The 16,959-nt window shown below is 41.4% G+C and overlaps 1 protein-coding gene across 1 annotated transcript in view; it reads left to right on the top strand.

The window, feature by feature from the left end:
- The first annotated feature begins 1,723 nt into the window (after nt 1–1,723).
- CSNK2A1 (casein kinase 2 alpha 1) overlaps nt 1,724–16,959 on the top strand; it is a 54,583-nt gene continuing 39,347 nt past the window's right edge. Inside the window, 1 exon segment of the mRNA XM_060031096.1 lies at nt 1,724–1,851. The gene's annotated coding sequence lies outside the window, so the exon portion shown is untranslated.

The following is a 16,959-nucleotide window of genomic DNA, read 5'->3' as shown; positions in this document are numbered from 1 at the left end:
GGATAGGGGAAAAGGAGCCATAAGAGCTGAAAAGACATTATCCAAAAGCTAAGTGAAGGCCTCATTTCCTGGAAGACGGCCTCACAGAAACCTTGAAATCATCTTGTCTAACCTTCTCAGTCCACAAGTGGGGAAACCAAGACCCATAATGGAGAAATAACCAGCCTATGGGCACCCAGAGAGCCATTTCTGTGTACTCTCAGCCCATTGGGGTCAAATGCCACAGACATGTCTGACAGATGAGGCTCAGAAAAGGTCATGGCCACCTCCCTGAGTCCATCACTATATGTCTGCAGCTGCCACCACCTCATCCTACAGGGGAGGAGATTGTCTCTTTAGGAGCAGAGGTGCCAGTCAGCTGATGAACTGTGAAAAGGAGGGCTGGAGAGGGCGGGGAGGCCCATCCTGGGTAGCTGCTATTCTGAGGCAGCTCAGGGATAAAAGCAGGTACCAAAATAACCCAACCTTCTAACACTTGTTCCAGACCTCACACCTCTGCCCTACCAGAGGTGAGGCTAACACTTTAATTCCTCTCGGTAACACACACACAGGCTTTTAGCAGGGCCTGCAGGGAAAAGGGTGATCATCAGACTCAGCCCTGTCCACTGGGGGCTCACAGTCTGATGGAACAGGCAGGCTAGGGACCAGTCAGGTTGCTGAGGGATGGTGCCTAGGTCTGAGGGAACTAAAGGTACGGAAGATCCCGAGAGGAAAGGATTAGCCCGATGGACATACAGAAGTTAGCCAGTCCAGGAGGTGACAGTAACAGATGTAACTGCCAGTGCAAAGAGAGGGAGGCTGACAAGTTCCAAGAATAGTCTGCAGTTTTAGTGGGTGGGAGCATCATGAAACTGAAATGAGAGGGGCAGAAGAGGCGGCTTGGGGGCGAAGGAAGTGTCCAAATTATGCAGGAACTTGGATGTCAAGAGAAGAGCTTGGGCTATCTTTGGTGCACAAAGGAAAGACTTGGGAGGTTTTAACCAAGAGGACGTCATGATCAGTTTTGCAAGACAGAAACTTCCCTATAGCTGCCCTGGAGCCGTTGCCCAGGCAAGCGGGGTGGAGGGAGGCAGATCGAAGGGGGAAAACAGTTTATTCTAGATGGGCAGCTCTGCAAAGTGCTCCTGTAAGAGGCATGAATTGGGTCTCAGTCTCTAGAGGGCTAGTACCGTCACTTCCTCGACTGCTGCGCCACACCACTCCCGGGGTCCAACTTTCGTTCACTTGTTCCGGAACTCGAAGTCTGAGCAGAAAAAAACGTGCTGCTGGAACCCCAACCCTAGACGAGGGGCCTGAGCAGCAGACTTCAACTCCCAAAACGCTTCGCTCTCCAGCTCTGAAGGTCGCGCATGCTTCTTTCCAAATAAGGCGGGCCGGCTTGCCGACTGGTAGAACTCGCCAGCTGGGTGAAGTGCGGGAAACCTAGGGACCGCCATCTTACCTTGGGTCAAACCAATTATACACTTAGTGGGAGGTTCGTGTTCTCTCTCTCGTAAGTTCGTACAGGTACTGAAATAAAATGCGCTTAATTACTGCAAGTCTCCTTATTATGCTTTACGTTGAGAACTTGTTCCATTTTGCGCCCCAGTCCGGAACTGAACTCCTAGGGATACAATGACACATCCCAGCATGGCACCGCACTCTGCGAGATTCCGCTGGGGGAGGAGTCGGAAGCGGTCCCGCCCCGCCTCCCGGTCGGAGGGGGGTTTCCGCTTCCGGCAGCGGCGGCTGCAGCCTCGCTCTGGTCCCTGCGGCTGGCGGCCGAGCCGTGTGTCTCCTGCTCCGCCGCCGCCATATTGTCTGTGTGAAGAGTGGGGAGAGCGGCCGCCGCCGCTGCAGCTTCCACCACAGGTACCGTGGGAGCCATCAGGCGAGGTCGTTGGGGGCTGCGGGTGGGCCCAGGATGGGGCAGCGGGGCGCGGCCGCCTCTAACGCTTCCAGCAGACTCCCGAGCGGCCCTTCGCCTTCCCCTGCCCCCCCACCACACACACACTAGCCGAGGCTCCTGCAGCCCATCGGGGAGGCCCTGGGCTAACCCCCAGGGCGGGGAGTGAGGCTTGGGGGCAGAGGCTGATAGGAGGGTGGGAACTGGCTCTCGAGAGTCCAGCTTGTTGCGGGGGAGAGGGCTGGGCTGGGGCGGGGACTAGGGGGCAAGTTGGAGGAGGAGGTCGGCAGAGGGGGAAGCGAGCTGGAGGGGTGGGGCCGCCGGGGGGGGGATGCTGGGGGAGGGTGCCTAGGGGAGTGGTGCCCGCAGTGTAGGCTGGGGTGGACCCTCCCACGGAGCAGAGCAGCTGTAGTGGGGGCCTTCTAAGGTCCCTCTAGGCGAAATTGGGCTTCCCACCTGCACCCTGGGGTGCAAGGTGAAGGGGACCCGGGGCGAGGTCGCTGAGGATAAAGGGGAAGGGACCATGAAGTGGGGCAGAACGGGTGGAGTTGGAGTTAAGGGTTAGTTGGGAGCCTGGATGGAAGAGGAGAGGTATGTAGAATGAAAGGTTGGCTAAGAGTGTGCATGTTAGTTTGTGACCTTTGAAGAGTAGGACTTTTGTTTTTGTTTTTCGGTGGTTTATATATTTGCAGCGTTGGAACATTTCTAACCTTGGCAGGTGATGGGTGGAGCTTATGTAGTTTGTTTTTGGGAAGGAAGGGTCAGGAGAAGTTGCTTCTTGGCTGTTGCTATTGTGGGAAGGAAAGAGTTCTGGAAAGGAGGTAGCAAATTAATTGAGGAAGACCTGATTACCTTTCAGCTGCTAAATTCTATTGAGAAGTGGGTGTGAGGAGAGGAAATGAAAAGAAAGCTAGAAAGGGAAGATTTTTCTAGGAGTTGGAAGACCCCATTCCATCTAAGAAGTGGCAGTAAATATCTGGATTATCAAATATAAGTGCCACTGTTATTTAGCTGTGTGACCTAACTTCTGTAAACCTCAGTTTTCCTATCTGTAAAATGGGGGTGATAATATTTCCTAGACGGTAAGTTTATGGTGAGGAGCAAATAAGATAATTTGTGTCAAGTGCTTACCACAGTGCCCAGTAGGTAGTAAGTGCTCCATAGACCTTACCTGTCACTTTTATTAAAGGGACTAGCTGGTATATATGGGGTTCCTTCAGTCTAGGTAAAGTTTATGGTCAATAATCTGACAATAGGCAAGGCTTCAGAAAATTATATTTGTAGTTGTTGAGGTGTTTTTCTTTTGTTGTTAAGTCAGTTGGCTTAACTGGCTTGGTGGACCTTGAGCTGAAAGACCAGGACCAATACTAGTTCTGCCTCGTGTCGTTTTTAAAAGTTCACCAGCAGTTTTACCTGGGTAGTTGTATCCTTCTGTGACTTTGAAATACTTGCCTTTCATTTGCTATTGGGGGTGGGTGTATGACTTGAAGAAAGAATGAAAATATTTGAAGTTTGCTTAGATTGGTTTATCAGCTGATTACAAAATTAGGTCACCCTGGGGTAACTTTTGTTTAAATGCAAAAACCAAACATGCCTAGTTATATCCTGTTATATGGAATACAGTAGAGAAGAGGAGCACACATTTAAGGGGGAGCAATAGGTTATTTTCTACCTAATGGTTTAATTGCCTAGCTGTTTGGGGATGAAACAAGTAGCTTCTTTTTTACAGTGTATTTTTGGTTCTATTGCTTAGCCACACTCTTCCAGGGTGAGAGTCCTTGATTTTACCATTGTCTCTGTCTCTGAACATATAGCTTTACTTCACATACTCTTTTGGAGAAAGGAGAAGTTTTCTTTGGTAACTAAGTTTAAAACTTGACATAGGATTTGGGTTTGTAGTAGGCAGAATGACCACCACCACCACCCCCAAGATGTCCAAACTCTAATTCCCAGAATCTGTAAATATGTTACTTGGTAAAAGGGACTTTGCAGATGTAGTTAAATACCTTAAAATAGGAAGATCATCCTGGATTTAGTGGGTAGGCCCAATCTAATCACATGAGCCCTTAAAAGCAGAGAACTTTCTCCAGCTGGGAGTCGAGAGAGATGGGGCAGAAGGGGAAATCAGAATCGAATCATGAGAGGGACTCCATTTGCTGTTGCTAGAGGGGGCCACATGGAAAGCATGAGAAGGAATGCGGGGAGCCTCTAGTAGCAAAGACCAGCCCCGGCTGACAGCCAGCAAGGAAATGGAGACCTCAGTCCTACAACCACGAGGAACTGAATTTGGCCAACAACCTGAATGAGCTTGAAAGTGGATTCTTCCCCAGTTTCCCGCAAGGATAACACCTTGATTTTGGCCTTGTGAGACCCTAAGCAGAAGACCTAGCCAAGCCCACCCAACTTCTGAACTACAGAAACTGTGAGACAATAAATTTCTATTGTTTTAAAGCCACTACGTTTGTGGTTTTGTTATGGCAGCGATAGAACACTAGTATAGATTTTGGTACCAAGAGTGGGGTACTGTTACCTAAAAATGTGAAAGCGGCAGTAGAAGAGGCCAGCAAATTTTTGAGGAGCATAATAGAAAAGACCTAGAACAGATCATTAGTAGAAGTAGTGAGGGCTGAGGTGGAAGTGAGGTGTGCATTGGAAACTGGAGGAAAGAGGATCTTTGTTACATAGTGGCAAATAAGCTTAGAATTGTGACCTGTGGTCAGGTGGAAAAGAATACTTATAAGTGATGAACTTGGATATTTAGCTGAGATTTCCAAGCAAAGTATTGAAGGTACAGCCTGGTTTATTTGTGGGGTGTGAGTCTCAGTGAGCTCATGTGAAATTCATGTGAAGCCCACTAGGTTCTTGAGCGTTTTATACTAGCAAAAACAGTGCCAGCTTGGATTGAAAAACACAAAGTAGTAAATTAAAGAGCGCTCTCAACCCACCCCCCCAACCCCCACCCCCAGTTATACTGGTAGGAAGCAGGCTGGTAAAAAAAACTACTTAGATGTGAATGTGCTCCTTTTCATTAAAAAAGAAGAATGACTCAGAGGGTGGAACCAAGAGCCCGAAGAGGTGGAGTCGAAGGCTGCAGAAGAGTTTACCCTGGCTTTGAAATGGAATGGAGTTTGCCCACATTTTGAAACTGCTTTGGACCGATGGATCTGCTTTTTCTTATATTTTCCCTACTTTCTTTTATATTTTTCCTGTTTGAACTAGAATGTCTATAAGTTGCCTTATGCTGGTCTCACCGTCGTATGTTGGGAACAGATAACCTTTTTTTTTTCCCCTAGGAATTGTGCTCCAGGGGTTGCACTTAATGTATTACAACCAGAGCTTCATCCACATTTGATTTAGATGGTGAGATTTGGGAGTTTTGAATTGATGTGCTTTAGATGAGATTTTTGGACTTTGAGTTGGACTTTTAATGGAATGAGACCTTAGGATAGAATGGATATATTTGCATTTGGGAGAGATATGAGTCGTTGGAGCCCATAGGGTGGACTGTGTTAGGTAGAATGATCCCCCAAAGATATATGTGCCCTAACCTCTGGAATCTGAATTTGTTACTGTTTTGTGGCAAAAGGGACTTTGCAGATGTAACTGTGGTTTAAGGATCCTAAGATAGGAATATTATCCTGGATTTTCTGGGTAGGTCCAGTCTATGCACATGAAAGCAGAGAACTTTATCCAACTGGAGTTAGATTTGAAGCAGGAGAGGGTCTCACCCTGCCATTACTGGAGGGGACCACGTGGAAAGCACAAGAAGGAGTGCTGGCAGCCCCAGCTGACAGCCGGCAAGGAAATGGGAATCTCAGCCGTACATCCGCAAGGAACCACATTCAGCCAACAATCTGAATGAGCTTGAAAGCAGATTCTCCACCCCGGAATTTCCACAAAGGAACACAGCCCTATGGACACCTTGATTTTTGGCCTTGCAGGACCATAAGTAGAGGATCCAGCCAAGCCTACCTCACTTCTAGCCTATAGAAACTGTAAGATAATAAATTGTGTTGTTTTATGTTTGCGGTAGTTTGTTACAGCAACAATAGAAAACCAATTAGAAAATTTAAAAATTTTAAGAAAAAGAAAACTAATTAGAGGGGTTTTGCTGATTTTATTTAAAAATCTTTGGGGGATTATTTTCTAGAGAAAAAAGGCAGCAAAGATTTTCTGTAGTGATTTGGTTCTGGAAGACTTCACAGAATAATGGTGTTGAGTGGAACCTAGGCCTCTTCCCTAGATGTTTAAGCATCCTGTTACTGTCATTAGATGCAATTTGAAGGGGCTAAATGACCAGCTCAGTAAAGCGTAGATTCTAGAGCTCTAGGCCATTCTGGTAGAATTTCTATAAATTGATAATTCTTCCATGCCTATAATAAACGTCTTGGATAATTCCTTCATTCATTTTTATCGGCTGAGTAAGGCATTGAGTTTATTTGACAACCCTTTATAGACTTAATTCCTGTTTTTTAGAAGAGATGGAAATGAGTGATTATTTTTTATGAATGGATAACCACTACTATATACAGTAGTCTGTCTGGTCTTTCATACCTCCCACCCCAACCCAAAGTTGTTGTAAGGTCTTTTCTCCCTGTCATTGTCATTTGAGGTTAATAAGATTTGGGTGTATAACTAAATCACTTTGCTGTACACCTGAAACTATTACAATATTGTAAATCAACTATACTTCAATTTCTAAAAAAGCCAATACAGTTTAAAAAAAAGAATAAACTTTGGGGATCATAATTGCAGAATAGAGTTCTAGTTTTTAAGAAAGGCTTTTTTGTTGTTTATCTGTATGTTATTGATTAGATTCATAAAATGTGGACTCTCAACTTGAGTGAAGGGAACTTCAGAGGATGGAGGAAATAAGGCAGTTTCTCTTTGAGTTAGTTACCTGAATAGAAGCATGATTACAGAATTAGAGCATTTCAGGGTACGAAGGACTTTTGTGATTATCTGTTTGACTTTTAGGTTTAGAGTAAAAGAAATTGGGCCACATGAAGGTTAAGTGACTAAACCAAGTATCTCAGCCCTACAGCTGGCCTAGAATCCTGGTCCAGGCAATGGGGATTCATGGCTTTTAAACTATATTCCCTGTGTACCCCTGCCTTGTCCTTTTTTTAGATTTTACTGTAGCTTATCTCTCTGTGCCTCAGTTTCCTCATGAGGGTCATTGTGAAGATTAGTTGAGATAATGCACGTAACACATTTAGCATAGTACCTAACACAGTTAAATGCCCAAAAGATGTTCACTGTTATAACATTTATGATAATTGTTTTGACAACTGTATGACAGCTTTTACATAAATATTACAGTACAATTTATACAAGTTCAGAAACTGAGAATGATATGATTTGGCATTGGATTAGGTAAGGACTTAGTGTTTTAAGGTAATGCTTGTGATACTTGGTTTAAAATGAGAAACTGGATTTGATCCTTGGTCTATCACAATTCATTGGGTGACTTGGGCCAAGTTTGTTTCACAAGGGTGTTAGTGTGTTCATACACCTAAATTTCTTTGAACTCCTAAGATGGATAATTTCGAAAGAGTACTATATCATTTAGTTGTTTCTTATTAGAGAGAAATCTAGGCCAGCTAGCTTTTCAAATGAAGAAATTCCTCTAGGATTATTAAGAAAAGGAACTGCTGTCATTTGTCATTGTAACAAATATTTACATTGGGTTATAGACAACTGGTAGTTTTTCTTAAATATTTGGTATGATCCAGGGTAGATTGCAGCTGACCAATTTGTTGACCAAACTTTTTTTCCTTTACATTATAGAAATCAAAGACTGAGTCTTTTTTTTTTTTTTTTGCGGTACTCGGGCCTCTCACTGTTGTGGCCTCTCCCGTTGCGGAGCACAGGCTCCTGACGCACAGGCTCAGTGGCCATGGCTCACGGGCCCAGCCACTCCACGGCATCTTCCCGGACCAGGGCACAAACCCGTGTCCCCTGCATCGGCAGGCGGACTCTCAACCACTGCGCCACCAGGGAAGCCCAAAGACTGAGTCTTTTTAAAAGTTTAAGGTGAAAGAATTAACAGTATTATACTAGGAGTGAGATTTCACTGGTTTCTACAAATTCTGTGTCTTTCAGCCTTAGACATAAGAAGTGTTCTTAGTAATGGTTACTGTCGTGGGCAAGCTTTTTTTACATTAATGATGATAGTGTTTTCTTGCATAGAAAATATGTGTCATCTGAAGTGAGGGTTTTAGGGTTAAATACCAGGGTACACTTAGAATAATGTTTTATAATTTTATGTGTCACATCTTAAATGCCTTTATATTGGCCACTTTTTTCTTTTCATACTTTCTGGTCTTGTGGATTTTCTGACAGGTTTTTATTAGCTGAAACATTTTAATCTGCTTGGGAAAGTGAACACTTGAAATTTTTCTGAAGTTATGACTAATGCACTAATGGGCATTTCTCAATTTAGCTAGCTCATTAATATTATATAATTTTTAAGAAAGCAACCTTGTTAAAAATGAATGTGTAAATTATTTTCCTAAAAATTTAATCATGTCATATCAGAAAGTACAAACTAGCCATTTGGCTTTATTGAATTTATAACCAGTTTTAAACAATGTTACTCTTTCAACAAGCCCTGAGTTCTTGCTACATTTCAGGTAGGTGCTGTGCTGAGGCTAAATTATCCCAGACATTGTAAATTTGTCCAGTGACATTTTGTAATAACGCATCATTCCATAACTTAGTAGCTTTCTGGAGTGTTTTCTTATGAAAACGCCTTTGGCTTTGTATCTTAGGTATAGTTTCTGAAACAGCTGCAGAAATTTGGTGGGCAGTGGATTGAGAATTCCTCATTCTGAATGGAATTCTTTAACAGATTACTGGGAGGACTGGGGGAAGGAGGCAGCAGGATAGTTGGAAAGAGCTCCAGCTTTGGAGTGAGATAGACCAAGTTTGGGTTAAGTAACCAAGGTTATTTAACTTACTCTTAAGCCTGGATTTTGTCATCTCTGCAGTTAGGATAACAACTACCTTGGGCACAACTTTTTTTTTTTTTTTTTTTTGCGGTACGCTGGCCTCTCCCTGTTGTGGCCTCTCCTGTTGTGGAGCACAGGCTCCGGACGCGCAGGCTCAGCAGCCATGGCTCACGGGCCCAGCCGCAGCATGCAGGATCTTCCCGGACCGGGGCACGAACCCGTGTCCCCTGCATCGGCAGGCGGACTCTCAGCCACTGCGCCACCAGGGAAGCCCGGCACAACTTATTTATTAGCCTTCTGTTTCTTCATCTGTAAAATGGGGGTCAGTACTTACCTCAGAATATTCTTGTGAGGATTAATAGCTAAAGTGCCAGCTAATGTTATCTCAGGGTAACTCTGAGGATTAAAGGAGATAATTTATAAAATGCCAGGTGCCTTTCCTTTCCCTGTCAGTGAAGACAGTGTGTTCATTGCCAGTGCTGCTACACTTTACTCTATTTTCATTTTTTGCTGCCAGGAGTTCTTATTTTTCAGTGAGGCCTTTTGACCTGTACTTCTGTTTCTGGTGTGGCCTGCTGGGTGGGTGAGGTACTGAATTGCTGCAGCTTAGGGGTGGGTCAGTATGTAACTCATGCCCAGTGTAGATTGCCTCAGTTACTCACCTTCAGTGTGCATTGCCAAAGTGGTTATCTAGTCTTGGTGAATCTAGGGTTCTCTTGCTTCTAGAGAGAGAAGTGAATCTTCCCATCGCAGACTTGGGGGAAGTTCAAGCTTTGCTCACCCATAGACTTGTGAACCTGGGATCAGAGGCCTTATTCCCAGTGGTTCTTTGATCACAGTTTGGGAATTAACTTTTGTATTGTGTGTTTGGAGGAGAACTTTTTCGTGCATTAACATGTTCTCTGTGTCTTGCTCTCTCAGGTAATCCACTAACTTGCTTTCTTTGCTCTGTATTCTTAAATCATACATATACTGCTTAGGCAGAGCAGGAACCTGTCTTTATCAGTACTTTACAGTACTCTGTATTTATGACTCTATAGAATGAATACAAATAGCCATCTGCCTTGGGAGTTGTTCTTTCATCTTTTCAAACGTGATTTTGTATACCACTGTGACCTGGTGGCCAGCCCATTCAGATAGGAGAATAATGAAGACTCCAGATTGTTGAAACTCATATCCCTCACGCCTCACCTTGCCTCCAGATTTAAAGCAATCCATTTCCTTGTCATGTTACAAAGGTAAGCTGTTGTTGAATCAGTGTGCAGAATTGGGGAAATAGTGTTGAATTAGTGAAAATAACCTATTTAGTCTTTGAAACCTAACATTTGACTTGAGTTCAAATCTGGCCTCTGCCACTTAGTATCCTTGTGACTTTTGGCAGGTTATTTAACCTCTGAATCTATGTTTATTTCTAAAAAGAGAATCTACATCTCATACCATATCTGGTTTATAAGAGGCATTCAAATGATAGTTATTACATACATAGATGGATTCTACTTTAGATTGCTCTAGGTCGCAAATGAATCTTTTTTTTTCCAGAGGGTTGTGGCCAGTGGAATAAAGTTTCAGATTGTGACTTTATTTCGCTCGTGTTGCCTGGTAAAAAGATACACAGATGATAGCTTCTTTGCCCATCGTTTATTATATTTTGTATTATTGGAGACTACTGTACTTCAAACTAATGTCAAGTGTTTGAGATATAACTGTTAATTCAAATCAAACTGCTTGGGTTTTTTTGTTTTTTGTGTGTATTGAAGTGTAGTTGATTTACAGTGTTTCAGGTGTACAGTAAAGTGATTCAGATATATATATATATATAATATAATATTTATTTATATATAATTTTTTTCATATTCTTTACCATGCTTAGGTTTTCTTATAATTCTTCCCTTCACTGGAAGACCTCCCACTGTTGCTATGTTATTTATGTAACACTGACACTTTGATTCCTTTTCTGGCTTAAAGGTGGAGAAATGAAATTCACACAGAAGGCCCAAATGCTAATGTTTTTTTGTGATTACGTACTTGCTGGTTTGTTTTATGGAAATGCTTGAGTGTATTGTCTTTAAAGCAAGAAGCCTGTAAGTTTTGCAGATGGGAATAAAAATAAGGCCCAGTGATATATTAAGATTATAACATCTTGAAAATCCTGCAGGGTTATGCAAGCAGTAACTTGGTAACTTCATGAAGTTATCGGGTGTTATTGTGAATATTTATATTCTGAATTCAGACCCTTAACAGGGCCCGAAAAAACTTATACTGTTGGCTTTGAACAGGTAGTTTTCTTGCTTATTCAATGTGCACTTGGAGTCTTGGGATTTGAGGGTTGGATTGGGTATGGGGAACTGTCAAGGAGCTAATTGTTAACCTTTTTGGCCTGTGTATTTTTCCCCAATTAAAAAAAAACTATTTATATGGCGTTAGTTTGATAAAGTAGAGGAAAAAAGATAGCTTCATTTAATCTTACATTCATTTTCCCCACTAATCTATTTTCTTTTGATTTATTTCAAGCTATAGGGTTAGGAGGTTTAGGTTGTTTTTTGTTTTCTTGTGCCAATGACCTCCAAATAGATGATCTCCCAGAAGGAATGGTAGTATATTAGTGAACTATACTTGAAAACTGCAAAAGGTGATTGCTTATCTCTTGAAGTAAAAGGGAGCTATGAAATAATAATAGTTTTCTCAGCCTACTTGCATGGATTTTGACTATTGAGCTTACGATCTCTTTAGGTTAATTAAATCAGAATTTTCCAGCCAATGGACTATATCAGGGAGAGTTACAGAAGTGCTGAGATTCTGGTCCCCTCAGCCTTCTGGCCATTTGTGCAGGGTACAGGGCCTCCAAGCCAATGATCTTAGGTCCAAAGGTCTTGATCCTTTATCCAAGTCTGCCATATAAATATTTTCTCTTTGTGTTTTGACTTTTTAAAAGCTGTAAGCCCTAATTCAGAAAGTTCAGTAATTGAGTATCTTAACAGTTTTAAGACTCTAGGGGATTCCAATCTTAAAGTAGTCTTGGCTTTACGTTTAGAAAAAACCATTTTAAAGTCTCTGACCCTCAAGCAGTTCTCTTTCCATGTATATTTCAGGGGATATACTTTATTTATTTATTTATTTATTTTAATAAGTTTATTTATTTTTGACTGTGTTGGGTCTTCACTGCTGTGCGTGGGCTTTCCCTAGTTGCGGCGAGCGGGGGCTACTCTTTGTTGCGGTGCACAGGCTTCTCACTGTGGTGGCTTCTCTTGTTGTGGAGCACGGGCTCTAGGCACACGGACTTCAGCAGTTGCAGCACGTGGGCTTCAGTTGTTGTGGCTCGCAGGCTCTAGAGCGCAGGCTCAGTAGTTGTGGCTCACGGGCTTGGTTGCTCCGCGGCATGTGGGATCTTCCCGGACCAGGGCTCGAACCCATGTCCCCTGCATTGGCATGCGGACTCTTAACCACTGCGCCACCAGAGAAGCCCTCGGGATATACTTTAAAGTGTAAGACTAAACGATTAAAGTTTGGACACTTGTAAAGAAATTCAATTTCTTATTTTTTTAAGCAGTAATGGAAGGCAAAACTGAAGTTCCCTTGTGTAAAACTGGTGTCCTCACCTGACTGAATGCCACTGTATCTTTTCTGAAGCTGACATTTTGTTAATCATTCATCAAGCATGGGTCTCATGCTGGAATATAAATTGAAGCCTAAGATACATTGTCTTCCTCTCTTCCTTCAGGAAAAAATGGGATATGTGTAACTTGAGAAATTTAATTGTTTAGTATTTATGTAAATTATTGAGTTAACTTTTTTTTTTTTTTTTTTTGCTGCTTGCCTTGAGTGATCTTAGTTCCCTGACCAGGGATCGAACCCGTGCCCCCTGCAGTGGAAGCACGGAGTCCTAACCACTGGACCGCCAAGGAATTCCCATCAAGTTAACCTTTTAAAATTGATATTTTGCAGTGTGAAAAATGTACCTTTCCTTTTGTCTAATTCAGCAATTCTTAATTTTCCTGGGGTTTACAGATTTCTCTGAGCCTGTAATGAAAGCTCTGATCTTTTCTTCAAAAAAATGTACCTGCACAACGCTACTTTGTATATACTTTAGGGAGTTAATGGACCTCTGATCCCGTTGATAAACTCCATTTTGAAATAATTTGTATGGTCCAAATAACAGTTTCCCCTTTTTATTATTTTTAATACAGTAACACTTGCATGACTTATTTGTCACAGTATTCTTTTTTTTAATTGAAGTGTAGTTGATTTACAACGCTGTGCCAATCTCTGCTGTACAGCAAAGTGACTCAGTTATACACATACATACATTATTTTTCAGATATTCTTTTCCATTATGGTTTATCCCAGGAGATTGGATATAGTTGCCTGTGCTATACAGTAGGACCTTGTTGTTTATCCATTCTAAGTGAATAGGTTGTGTCTACCAACCCCAAATTCCCAGTCCATTCCTCTCCCTCTCCCCCCTGGCAACCACAAGTCTGATCTCTATGTCTGTGAGTCTGTTTCTGTTTTGTAGGTAGGTTCATTTGCACCATATTTTAGATGCCACATATAAGTGATAACATATGGTATTTGTCTTTCCTCTCTCTGACTTACTGCACTTACTATGATAACTGCACTCTAGTTGCATCCATGTTGCTGCAAATGGCATTATTTTGTCATTTTTTTATGGCTGAGTAGTATTTCATTGTATATATGTACCACATCTTCTTTATTCATTCATCTGTCAATGGACATTTAGGTTGTTTCCATGTTTTGGCTATTGTGAATCGTGCTGCTGTGAACATAGGGATGCATGTATCTTTTTGAATTATAATTTTGTCTCGGTATATGCCCAGGAGTGGGACTGCTAGATCATTCTATTTTTAGTTTTCTGAGGAACCTTCATACTGTTCTCCATAGTGGGTGTACCACCTTACATTCCTACCAACAGTGTAGGAGGGTTCCCTTTTCTCCACACCCTCTCTAGCATTTGTTATTTGTAGACTTTTTAACGATGGCCATTCTGACTGATGTGAGATGGTACCTCACTGTAGTTTTGATTTACATTTCTCTAATAGTGATTTTGAGCATCTTTTCATGTGCCTCCTGGCCATCTGTATGTCGTCTTTGGAGAAATGTCTGTTAAGGTCTTCTGCCCATTTTTCGGTTGTTTTTTGTTATTGAGTTATATGAGCTGTTTGTATATTTTAGAAATTAAGCCCTTGTCGGTTGCATCATTTGCAGATATTTTCTCCTAGACTGTAAGGTGTCTTTTCATTGTTGTTGTTTGTTTGTTTGTTTATGGTTTCCTTTGCTGTGTAAAAGCTTGTAAGTTTGATTAGATCCCATTTGTTTATTTTTGTTTTTATTTCTGTTGCCTTAGGAGACTGACCTAAGAAAACATTGGTATGACTTATGTCAGAGGGTTTTGCCCATGCTCTCTTCTAGGAGTTTTATGGTGTGATGTCTTAGTCTTTAAGCCATTTTGAGTTTATTTTTGTGTATGGTGTGAGGGTGTGTTCTAACTTCAGTGGTTTACATTGCAGCTGTCCAACTTTCCCAGCACCACTTGCTGAAGAGACTGTCTTTTTCCCATTTTATATTCTTGCCTCCTTTGTCAAAGATTAATTGACTGTAGGTCTGTGGATTTATTTCTGGGCTCTCTGTTCTCTTCCACTGATCTGTGTGTCTGTTTTTATACCGATAGGACACTGTTTTGATTACTGTAGCTTTGTAGTATTGTCTGAGGTCTGGGAGAGTTATACCTCCTACTTTGTTTTTGTTCCTCAGGTGTCACAGTATTCTTTCAACAAATATTTCTGAACGGTATTCTATGTCAACTTCTGTGGTAGATTCCTCAGGATACAAAGGCACTATTCTCTACTTTTGGAGCTTTGTTTAGCTAGGGCAACAGATGTATAAACGGTACAGTGACACTGCTAGATGGAAAAGGTAAGCAAAGTGTGCTGTTGGAGTACAGAGGAGGGGTCTTGGTCATTAGAAATTTTCTGTAAATCTGTGGTTAGGTCTGTATTTCTTAATTGGCAAAAAACATACTGCAAAGTACTCCAAGGTGTTTTTTGTTAAGTTCTAACTGGACTAGTAATGAAAACTAAATCAAGGAGCAAATGGTGTTAAGTTGAGAGCTTAAACCGGCTTTTGCTGTTGCATCTGATAATGCTGAATGTCTTCTTTGCCCATATTTTTCCCCAGTTACCTTTTTAAAATATATCACTTTTAATTTACTTATATATTTATAAATTTATATATTTAGTATAGAGCAGGGATTGCTAACTGAAATACCTGCAGGAGTCGAGCCAGTAAGATAAATGTATAGAGTTGTCCAGGTTTACCTGTGGCATCTTCCAGTAGGTTGGTTTTAGAGCCCATTGTTGGATAATCACCGTTAGCAGATCCAAGTGATTTTGTCAGTGCAGGAATGCAGAATCATTGTTACCAGAAAGACAGATCTTTCTCCTTCCTTCTTAAGAGAAACTGAAGGTTGATTTGTTTTTTAATGTTGGCAACCAAGTCACACTTAGAAATATTTATTATGAAAATCTTTAACAAATAATTGAACTTAATATCTGATTCACTTTTTAAAAACACTGTGGAAAACTTGCACAAGAATGTTCATAGCAGCATTATTCATAATGGCCATAAAGTGGAAACAAATGTCCATCAACTGATGAATGGATGAACAAAATGTGGTATATCCTTACAGTGGATTCAACCATAAAAAGGAATGAACTACTGTAAAGCTACGTCATGGATGAACCTTGAAAACATGCTAAATGAAAGAAGCCAGATACACAAGGATACATATTGTGTGATTCTGTTTTTATGAAGTGTCCAGGATAGGCAAATCTATAGAGACAGAAAGCAGATTAGTGGTTCTTAAGAGGTGAGGGGGTATTAGGAGTGACTGCTATGGGATATTCATTTTCTTTGGAGGTGAAGGTAATGTTCTGGAATCATATGGTAGTGATGGTTGCATGCTACAAACATACTAAAAACCACTGAATTGTACACTTTAAAATGATGGATGTGATGTTGTGTGGATTTTATCTGTTTTAAAAATTGGAAGAAAAAATACTGTGTGAGCCAAATAGGACATATATGTTTGCTATAAAGCAGAACGAATAGGCTGTGAATCTAGACAGAATATTTTAAAATCACCACCTCATTGTGACACTGTAAAAATTGCTCAGATTCACCTTATGTAAAATGGGAAAGGTATTACCTAGGTCTTAGACTTGTTAGGTTTAAAAGTGATAAATATAAATCCCAAGGAGTAGTATAGGCATAGGCGTTCACATTTCTTTAGAATTGGGAGCTGGAAAATGTTTGCTGCCCTCTGTTCCAGCCTATTTGTTGTTGGCAAGTCTAGGACAACCCACCCTATTAATTATTGTTTATTGATCACCTGCAGGGAGTATCTCCTGGGTAACCTATCTCCATGATAGTAAAGGAGGGAGAGGGAGAGAATATTACACCTTATATTCTGCAGTTTCCTCACTGTAATCAGATAGGTTAAATGACAGATCCAAGGTCATATTTGGTCCTAGTGGCTCCAGTGTTCCTGTTCTTTTAAATGCAAGGTTCACATTTTTCAGTTATAGAGTACTGAACTGTTTCTGTAGCTCTATCAAGGATTGTACGGCACTGTGTTCATCACCTGGGTAAAATGCATGGCCTCATAAAACTTGTGGTTCCAAAGAAACATCTCTCACACATACTGACTGGCTTCACATCTCATTGGGAAGTGATAGTATGACTGTTATGTGATAAAATTTACATGCAAGACCAAAGAGCATCTTTAAAATTGGCTGCACATCAAATATCCATTATACCTGTACAGCCAAACTGCTTTTCTCAGTTCTGAACAGGAGCAGGTCCGTATGCAAGGAAATTTGATTTTTGCCAAAATATTGTCTATTACTGTCTTAATATAAGTTCATCAAACATTTATGGAATATATCAACATGCTTAGGCACTGTGATAAACACAGGGTATATACCAAGAGAAATAAACCATGGTTCAGGTCCTTGAATTGATAGTTTAATGAGTGAGAAGTATGTAAACAAAACACATGTGATAATGTAATGATTATATAGGGGTGCTTTGGCACCATAGAGGAAG

Source organism: Delphinus delphis, chromosome 15 (assembly GCF_949987515.2).
Source record: "Delphinus delphis chromosome 15, mDelDel1.2, whole genome shotgun sequence".
Taxonomy (NCBI): domain Eukaryota; kingdom Metazoa; phylum Chordata; class Mammalia; order Artiodactyla; family Delphinidae; genus Delphinus; species Delphinus delphis.
The sequence above is the reverse complement of the archived record's forward strand: the minus strand, read 5'-3'. Positions and strand labels throughout refer to the sequence as shown.